Genomic DNA, 4,922 nt, shown 5'->3' on the forward strand with positions numbered 1-4,922 from the left:
TTGGAAACAAACAGAGATCATGCTGTCATTTTTGAGATTGCATCCAGGTACTGCATTTCAGACTCTTTTGTTGATTAAGATGGCTACTCCATTTCTTCTAAGGGATTCTTGGCCACAGTAGTAGATATAATGGTCATCTGAGTTAAATTCACCCATTCCAGTCCATTTTAGTTCACTGATTCCTAAAATGTCGACGTTCACTTTGCCATCTCCTGTTTGCTTATTTAACTTATATGCAGAATACATCATGAGAGATGCTGGGCTGTATGACAAGCTGGAATCAAGATTGCTGGGAGAAATATCAATAACCTTACATATGGATGTAAGGGTGGATGACACCACCCTTATGGCCGAAAGTGAAGAAGAACTGAAGAGCCTCTTGATGAAAGTGAAAGAGGAGAGTAAAAAAGTTGGCTTAAAACTCAACATTCAGAAAACTAAGATCATGGCATCTGGTCCCATCACTTCATGGCAAAAAGATGGGGAAACAGTGGAAACACTGGCAAACTTTATTTTTTTGGCTCCAAAATCACTGCAGATGGTGACTGCAGCCATGAAATTAAAAGATGCTTGCTCCTTGGAATAAAAGTTATGACCAACCTAGACAGCATGTTAAAAAGCAGAGAACTTACTTTGCCAACAAAGATCTGTGTAGTCATGTATGGATGTGAGAGTTGGACTATAAAGAAAGCTGAGCACTGAAGAATTGATGCTTTTGAACTGTGGTATTGGAGAAGACTCTTGAGAGTCCCTTGGACTGCAAGGAGATCCAACCAGCCCATCCTAAAGGAAATCAGTCCTGAATATTCATTGGAAGGACTGATATTGAAGCTGTAACACCAATACTTTGGCCACCTGATACAAAGAATTGACTCATTTGAAAAGACCCTGATGCTAGGAAAGATTAAAGGCAGGAGGAGAAGGGGATGACAGAGGATAACATGGTTGGATAGCCTCACCGATTCAGTGGACATGAGTTTAAGTAAACTATGGAAGTTGGTGATGGACAGGGAGGCCTGGTGTGCTGAAGTCATGGGGTCACAAAGAGCCAGACACTACTGAGTAGCTGATCTGAACGGAACTGATGACTAAAGATGCTGAATACTTTTTAATATGCTTTTTATTTCCATTGTGGTATTGTCTTTTCCCTGTTAAAAATTTGGGCTATTTTTAAATTAATTTTTAGCAGTTTTTTTTTTTTTTACTGTTTTTGGATACTTGGTATATGTGTACTTGCATCTTTATTTGTCATTTTTACCATATCTTTAGAAACAAGAACTTTTCAAATTTTATTATAATGTCCAAATTATTATCATCATTTTATTTCTTTTATGGATAGTGCTTTCTGTGTACTAAGAGTTACTGCCTCCCCAAGACTGTGAACATATTCTACCATGCTTTCTTACAGATTTATAATTTTAGCTTTTATCTTTAGATCTATGATATATCTTGAATTAAGTTATATTATGGATTGAAGTAGCTTGCATTTTGGTAAGTTGTTTCATCATCATTTATTGAAAAGACTCTCCTTTCTCCACTGACCTTATATGTATTGGCCTATTTTTGGAATCTCTAATCTATCCCACTGATATGTTTTTCTTTCCTTAGCCCAATTCACACTATCTTGATCACTAAAACTTTATAAGTAATATAGTTTGAAATCAGGTTGTGTAAGTCCTCCAAGTTCACTTTTCTTCAAGTTTTTCTTTTCTTTCTATTTATCTCAAGTCCTTTGGGATATTTACACATTTTAAACTTACATTGTAAATTTGTATAACAAAACATGCTGGGATTTTTATCAGAATTGTGTTGAATCTGTAGATAGTTTGGGGAGAATTGACATTGTTTCAATGTTGATTCCTTCAATCTAAAACATGGTCTCTCTCTCTATTTGTTTATAGTATCTTTTAAAATGTTTTGTAATTTCAATGTGCAAATATTTTGCAGATTTTCCTTATTGCAGATGAAGTTTTTTTTTTCTCAAATTTTACTTTTCAATTACTTGTTGCTAGTATATACATTTTTTTCCCTATATTAACTTCTTGTTCTACATCTTGTTAAATTTACTTATTAGTTTTAGTAATCTTTCTGTGGGCTTCCCTGGTAGCTCAGAAGTTAAATCTTTCTGTAGTTTACTTTGCATTTCATATATATAACATATGATCAATTTATATAATTTTTATTTCTGTGAATAAAAACAGTTTAATGCTTTTTTTCAAATTTTATACTTTTAAAATTTTTTCCACACTGACTAGTTTCCCCGGTGGCTCAGATAGTAAAGAATCTGCCTGCAGTGCGGGAAACCTGAGTTTGATTCCTGGGTTGGGGAGATCCCCTGGAGGAGGGCATGGCAACCCATTCCAATATTCTTGCCTGGAGAATCCTCAAGGACAGAGGAGCCTGGTGGGCTACAGTCTATGCGGTTGCAAAGAGTCAGACATGACTGAGTGACTAAGCACAGCACAGCACAGGATTTCTGAACTTGGAGGACAAAGGTCAATATGTCACCCATAATTATAATGTTATCTATAGGTTTTCACAGATGCCCTTTATCAGAAATGGAGGCCCACTTCCAGTTTTAGCTTGTGATATCTTATCTTGATTTGGCCCTCAATTTTGTTAGCTGCCTTTTCTTTATTAGTTCAATATGTCAAATATAATGATTTTTAAAAGCTACTAACTCTACTTAGTTATGATTTTTTTAATATATTTCTGGGTTTGATTTACTTATATTTCATTTATAAGTTTTGCATCCACACTCATGAGGAGTATATTTTTTTCACTATAATATTTTTTGTGACATTTTGGTAGTGGGATTAGGCTGGTCTGTTGTTAAAATAATTTTTTGAGTGGTCTCTACTTTCTAAAAATGAATTTTAGTGAGATTCTTCTTTTTCTTCCTTAAATGTTGATAGCTTTTATTAATGAAATCATTTGGGCCTCTAGCTTCCTGTGTGCGGAGAAGGCAATGGCAGCCCACTTCAGTACTCTTGCCTGGAAAATCCCATGGACAGAGGAGCCTGGTAGGCTGCAGTCCATGGGGTCGCTAAGAGTCAGACACAACTAAGCGGCTTCACTTTCACTTTTCACTTTCATGCATTGGAGAAGGAAATGGCAACCCACTCCAGTGTTCTTGCCTGGAGAATCCCAGGGACGGGGGAGCCTGGTGGGCTGCCGTCTCTGGGGTTGCACAGAGCTGGACACGACTAAAGCGACTTAGCAGCAGCAACAGCAGCTTCCTTTGTGAGATGAGATTTAATTATGAATTTAATTTCTTTTACATACATGGGGCTATTCAAACTTCCTGTTCTTTCTTTATCAGCTTTTTCAAATTATACTTTTGAAGAAATTTGTTCATCTGTTTGTCATACGTATTGGCATAAAGCTGTTCCATAATGTTTGTTTATTTTCCTTTTTATGTCCGTAGGATCTCTAGTCATAGTGCTTCTTTTCATTCCTAATATTGATAATTAATGTTTTATCTCTTACTCATTTGTTAGTTCTAGAAATGTATCAATTTTATTAATCTGTTCAGAGAATCAACTTTTGACTGTTAATTTTCTTTATTGTCTGTTTTTTATTTTTTCAATTTCTGTCCATACCTAATTTTTAAAAATTTTCTATTTACTTAGGATTTAATTTACTTTTGTCTTTCTAGCTTCTTATAGTGGAAGCTTTCATCATTCATTTGCAACTTTCCCACTTCCAAATATAAGCATTTAGTTATAAATTCACCTCTGAAACACTTTAGTCCATCCCATAATTTTCATATCTTGTGGATTTATCATTAAATTAAAATGTTTTCTAATTTTTCTAGTGATTTCTTCTTTAACCTGTTAATTACAAGATGTTGCTTAATTTATTTGGAGATTTTAGAGATATTTTAATTGATTTAAATTTAATTATCTTATGGTCAGAGAACATATTCTGTATTATTTTGATATCTTAAAACTCATTGTGAATTTATGGTACACTGTATAGTCTGTACGGTGACCATTATATGTGTATTTGAAAAGACTGTTTTCTGTAGGCATTGAATATAATTTTTCAGACAAATTAGTTAGACCAAATTGGTTGAAATTGTTGTTCAAGTGTTCTACACACTTATTATCCTTTTCCAGTCCTATATCTTTGAAACTAAACTTTTAAGATGTACTTTTTGTTGGAGATTATAAGAAGATGAAATTTGATTATAATAGATTTATAGTGCTATTTTAGTTAGACTTTGATTAAACTTTATGTCAATTTACTTAAAAGACAAGCCCTCTATTTTTGTAGGACGCAGATAACACAGAGGATGCAGTATATTGTTATTCCAGTGACACTGGCTTGAAATTAGAAGTCCAGGTGAATGTCACTGCTGTGCTACAAAATCCATTCTAGTGCTATTATTCCTTGAATTGGTAGCTTTCATTTTCAGTGAATTTTTCCTTTAAGGGTGGTATGAGTCAGAGAATCTTACCCATGCCTTTTGTCTTCCCTATGTTTTCCTTTTGTCTGAAGTTTCCTTGCAGAGCAATATTCATTGATTCCAATAATATTTATTTATTCCAATAATATTCATTAATCTTCAACTATTTCTAGGCATTCTTATGAATGCTTGGCTAGATGTATCCACTAAGCAGGTCAAATTTTCTGCATTTCTGGAGCTTTTATTCTCATAGAGAGAAGTAGTAAATAAGTAAACTGTGTAGTATGTTAGAAAATGATGAATGGTATGGGAGACATAGAGAAAGATAACGGAGATTGGGATTCTGGGTCTTAGGGTACCAATGACAAACTGTCATGTGGGACAGACTTGAAGGGAATAAGATAATTAGCCAATTGATTATCTGGCGATAGAGTCCTTCAGGAAGAGAGGACAGTCATTGCAAAGATCTCAAAGGCAAGAGAATGCCTTATGACATATGCAGATAACATAA

This window comes from Bos taurus, chromosome 10 (assembly GCF_002263795.3).
Source record: "Bos taurus isolate L1 Dominette 01449 registration number 42190680 breed Hereford chromosome 10, ARS-UCD2.0, whole genome shotgun sequence".
NCBI lineage: Eukaryota > Metazoa > Chordata > Mammalia > Artiodactyla > Bovidae > Bos > Bos taurus.